Here is a 6054-nt window from a genome sequence, read left to right on the forward strand (position 1 = left end):
GGCAGTTCTGAAGGCAAAAGGGGGTCCAACCCGTTACTAGCATGGGGTACCTAATAAAGTGGCCGGTGAGTGTATGCTGTGGGTCCCAAGGATCAACAGCACTGCCAATCGTAAGAAACCTGCAATCAATGCTTTTGTTCATTTTTAAAACATTTTTGGGGACAATTTTTATTTCCACAGGACAGATGAAGACATGAAAAGGAAGCGAGAGGAGGAATGACATGCAAAGGGCTGCAGATCCTAAACCTCTCTGTGCACCTGTTCTACCAACTGTGCTAACCTGGCCACATCAATGATAAATACAGTTAAATAGCCTACATCAATTCCCAAAAGTCTCAAACACATTTAATTGTAAAAGTGGAATTTCAGCCAGGAAATAAAAGAAAACAAAGAAACAGGACCGCAAAAATTAAGTGGGCTGACAGTAAGGGTTGATGCGTGGACTGTAAAAGTGAAAACCAAACGCCTCAATCGCCATAAATCCTGCCCCCTCCATGTTAGTGGATGTGACATGGTAGTGTTAATTTTTCTGATAAGTTTGTTTATATAAGTTATTTGATGTCTGCGACTGGTCGGGCTGGGGTATTGGTAGGACTTTGATACCGCGGCTCCACCAACACCAGATGGCAGCGCACGTATCCAGGATATTTTGGGCTGAATAGTGGCAGGACCTGAAGAATCATTGATCTCTGATTGATAAATCACAGGCAGACTGAATTTTATTGAACGGTTTTAGTTTTTAGGGTTTGTGTACAGTTTGGGGTAAGACTAAACCGATGGGTTGGGGTTAGGCATTTGACCCCCAGTGGTAAAGGTTAGGATAGCCAATTGGTCAGGGGATAGGATCTGTACAAATGGAGTTACGGGGAATTTGTGACACTAAACTGCACGTGTACTAATTTTTAGAACATGAGTTTTTGAGTCATTTTACCTTTAAAAGGTAACAGGTTCAACAGGCATGGAGTTATCGCCACTGTAATGACGGCTGGTTTGACTTCTGTCTCCAATGCAGATTAGTCTACGGGATGCACCGCAATTTAGATTTCTCTTTTGTTTCTGAACAATTTAGACCATATAAGTGCACAAGTCAAAACAAGGCGATATATATTGATTTGAACACACCTGTCTGTTGGGTTCATGATTTCATGGCATCGTGGCTGTATTTTATGGCTGCATGGTGCAGCTCAGACACCGTAGGGCAGAAGACCGGCCGTTGTACTGTACAGATGGCCGGACCCTCCCACTCCGCAGCACATCAAAACAGCTTTACTTTTTGTATTCCTGTCATTTTAAACAGAGCTTGACTAAGCCAATTCCCCCTGAAGAATGACCATCCATCGCCCCTTCTTTTTTATCTCCCTCTTTGAAGTGCCGAGCTGTTGGGATAGACACGAGCCCAGGAAAGAGGGGCAAATTGGATGTTAATCCTTGTCTGAGTGCCAGAGATGTCAGCTGGAAAAAGTCATGTGCCATTGCGATTTGTGCTATTCCTATGCAGCTTTTGTCCTGCATCATCACATTCTCCAAGCAGCAGATGCAAGTCCCTCCAATCGCAAACTGATTCAGGGAATTTTTCTTCCTAATGGTTGAGGAATGGTGATCTGAAAGGACCAGGTGCTCTCTATTATTAGTTGATCTGGTGTTGTAGCCTGTCCACATTCGAGGCGGGAAATGGGCCTGATCGATGCTAACTCTTGCACAACTTAAAAGGAAAAGCGGGAAAAGGCTTTGTCTCCCTTTGGATTCCGGGGTTCACTATCAGTTTAACGCATGATCGAGGAAAAGCTCGTTTTTCTTTGCAGTGCCGAGTCCTCTTAAGCTGAAAGCAGTAGTGGAATGTAATTAAGTACATTTACTCAAGTACTGTATTTTGTACAAATTTAAGGTACCTTCTTTCATGCCACTTTTTATTTCTACTTCACTACATTTCAAAGGGACAAATTGTACTTTTTACTTTACTACAATTATCTGAAAACTTTAGTTAGGCTACAAGTTACTTATTTAATTTTAGTAAGGTTTTTGCACACAAACTTTATGTTACAACTGACACGATCGTCGATTAACACAGTTATAGAAAAGGACTTGAAAAAAACTTAATTGACAGCTTTTTTGCTGGAAACAATTTATATTAACCTTTTGTATAACACCTTTTATATAATTAAATGCAGCTCAAAGTGCTTTACAGTGGGATATTAAAAACCAAAGACGTTAAAGATAAAAGAACATACATTACAACCTACATTAGAAAGCTCATGGGAATAGCTTCATAAATAGGAGGAGTTGTACTTTCAATACTTTAATGGATGTTTTCAATTGTTATTTATTGTTTTATGCAAAGCACTTTGAATTGCCTTATTGCAAAAATGTGCTATAGAAATAAACTTGCTTTGCCTTACTTTAATTACATTATCTTGATTATACTTTGAAACTTTTATTTAAGTAAGAAATTTAGTGCAGGTGCTCTCCTAATAACAGTATTTCCCCAGTGGGGTATAAGTACTTTTACTTAAAGAAAGGATCTGAGTACTTCTTCCACCTCTGGCTGATAGGCTACAAGTGGGTGTATGTTGTACAGATTGTAATTGTGTTTTTTGACTGTATTTATACAATTGTCACCTTTTTTCTCATCCAATCTAACAGGAGGGACAATCTAACACATTTGAGACCCCTGATCCTGCAAAAATATACACCTACTCCTTACTGTAATGCTTTATCCTGACCCTCACGTTCTGCCACAGCTCTGTGTGGAGATTGAAATCTTAAGATCAGACATACACGAGGCTGAGTTGAGCTTTTTGTGCAGGGTGACTCACTCTGTCACTTGCGATCCACTCAGGTGAATTAGTACCCCTGTATCTCTTCTAGCAGCCAGCTGAGGCGGGTCAGCTATCTAGGCACATTATATCACCCTTTAAAGAGTTATTGCCATATCTAATCTATTCTTTATTTAATGCTGTATGAATTCTAAAGTAGGCTACTCATAGTCCAGTGGTCAATGTCTTGCATTGAAAAAGAACATTTGGACAATAAAATATAAAAGTAGCAGAATGTGATAATCTCCCTGGAAATAAAGGGCAGGGAGTGAATATATAGACTGTGAGTCTACAATCCTACTAGAGGTTCTGTGATGCTGTACTTAAACACTGTGTGCTTTGAGTTAAATGCCAATGTTTAGCAGCAGTCCATGAGCCAGGGAGGTTGATTGGTATCATTGGGGGGACAAATGCTATCATTGTTTTCTGGCAAGGTATACACCCCTAGTACTAGAAGAATCACAATAGCAGTGCAGGGGTGGTAGCGAAATCATGTTTTTCAGCTTTTTGAAGTTCCTAACCCCCTATGTTAAATTCTGTTTTTGAAGTCTGGTGTATATCTAGTTTAGGCTAATAGTAGTCAATTCTATAATATGGTGCTTGGTATTGTTGGAAAGGGGAACTTTTAGGCTTTCATTTAAGCCCAATACTAAATCTGTCTGACAAACACAGAGGTCACATAACTTCTTTAAACCAGGAAAATACAAACACATTTTCCGCCTAAACTGTGTGCTTTCTTTTATCCCTGGGGCATGAAGGAACATCAGGGACACAAAACTCAACAACTTCAATACTCAAGACACTCTGATGATTCAGAAAATTTATTTATTTGTACAGGTATAATTAAAGATTCTCTAAACCGTCTGTTGTATGTTTAGGATACTATGTGCCATCTTAATTCAGCATTTTAAAAATTAGTATGTCTCATTAATTAACACTAAACATAAAGTAAAGCTGAGGTGGATGGTATGCGAGTAATGTTGCAGGTATTTAGTCATGAACCAAATTATTTTTGACTTAATAATCACACGAGATGAAAGGTCAGGAAATTCTTGAACCTATTACAGCTTGTCCTGAGAGGGAACAGCTGCTGAGACATTTCACACAAAACCTCATGGTGGCGCAGCGCTAGAGGAAAGTCCCAAGGCCCTGGATCTCTGGTAACAAATATATAAGAAAATAACAAAAAATTAAATAAAAAATGTAATAAAACACCCACCAATAATGTAAGATAAAAATAATAACAGATAATAGCCTACATGTTGGAGGTAAAAGTGTTCTAGGATTTTTTAAGATTTGAGAAGTGATTTAAAAATATGTTACAAAGCAAAAATAAGCCTTGTTTTATTTCTTCTGTAACTTCACAAACAACAGTCCAAACACACAAACTAATCAGTGTATCAAACTAGCCTAAAGCACACTGCTGGCAGCAGAAAAAAAGGTATTTTAGTGGTATTGATTAATGTAGAAATTTTAATTATTCTGGATTAATAAAAGACATGAAATATCATGCTGTTATTTAACATTGATTTCATGTCAGTGGTTGATAGAAAATGGTATTTTAGACACTCACAACTATACGCATTCCCCAAACTATTAATTGCCGGGCGCACCCAGCTGCAAACTAATTAGTTGTTTGCCAAGTAGCTTCCTGGTGTCGTCATAGCCCGCAGTTGTCAGACCAATGTGTCTGGTCACAAATGAACAATGTTCATTATTTTGTAAAGCAGATATTTAAAAGACCCTTTTTTTGAAAAAACTTTACACAGTCGCAGGATATTGTAATTAGTAGTCCAAACTTCTAAAAACGTGTGGTTGTTCTCCAGGGGTGGAAAAAGTGGCTAACTGCTAACGGCAACGTTATCTTGTCAAGAAGCTTCCCGTTAGATTTTTGGAGGGTTAATTAAGCTAGCTACGTAACGGCAAGCTACTTTCAGACTTCTCGAGCATATTTTATCAAGCATAAACGCAGCAACAACTGACACCAGTTGACAGCGCATTCAAACGTGGATTGAGCAATTCAAGCCAGCAAATTTAGGAGAACAGGTAGGTTAACGATGTCCTCAATCGAATTATCATCTGTGTTATGTGGTACAGCCTTCGTGGCGCATTTTATAAACTTGTGTTTTCTGGTTAGCCTATTCATCTGTCTATTAGCTTAACTTTAGTATTCTTCCCACCTAAAACTCCTCTAAACACACACAATAAATATTAATTGCTGGGCTGGCTACCATATTTTCCACCAAATGTCAATATGTAGCAAAATGGAGCTAGCAACATACGTAAAGCTACGTTAGGCTACCTGTCAAGGATAATGTAGCCTTACCTAGGTCTTTAGTCAACCCTCTCCAATTGTAATCATGTCACTCTCGTTTCAAAATGAAAGTATGATTGTAAAATTTTTGTTAGATATTTTCATTGAAAAGTGTGGCACAATGATAAATACATAACAGTGAGGTAGAGATAACACAAAGGGAAAGTAATTGAAGTATTTATTGTGTTTATCTTCAGAAGTAAAAAAAGAAGTGCCATACTCCTTTTTTTTACCGTACAATATGGTAAAATTCCAGTAGGGCCACAAAGCAAACAAAGTACAAAGTTCAAACATTCAGGCATTTGCAAATACACAATGGGCAAGAATAAAAGATATGGGTTAGATAGCAGGGAGAGGTATGACATTTGTCACAGCTGTTAGTGACAGTGGTGAGCCTTGGAAAAATTGACGCTGTACAATACTTTGCATTTTATCAAAGTTAGACAGGCACATGTTGAACTAGAGTGGATTTAGTTAAGGGCAAGTCCCACCAAGTTTTAATGCAGCTTCAACCCAAGTTCACCCTCCCATGCATCCTTTACTTTTGTGATGGATGAGGTATCATGATTCCGGAGTTTGTTATAGATTTTTTTAAATTAAAGAGTTCTGAGGAGGGCATGGAGAGACAAACTCTTCCCACAATTGAATTGGGGGTGAAGATGGAAAGGCGGGTAACAAGGATTTGGCACAGTGTCTGATTTGGAAATAGCAGAAGAGGTAAGATGGTGGGAGTTGAAATTAACTTGACAACTCTGCAAAGCTACGGAAAGTACCATCCATATAGAAATCATTAAAAGTTTTTAGGCCTTTGTCATACCATGTAGAAAACGTGGGATCAGACAATACAGATTGAAACAAATGGAGCTAAAGTAGGTGGAGAAGTACATTTAAGATGCCTTCTAAGTTGGTAGCAGATTTTTAGAGTGC

The sequence above is a fragment of the Etheostoma cragini genome, chromosome 5, assembly GCF_013103735.1.
Source record: "Etheostoma cragini isolate CJK2018 chromosome 5, CSU_Ecrag_1.0, whole genome shotgun sequence".
NCBI classification, from domain to species: Eukaryota; Metazoa; Chordata; class Actinopteri; order Perciformes; family Percidae; genus Etheostoma; species Etheostoma cragini.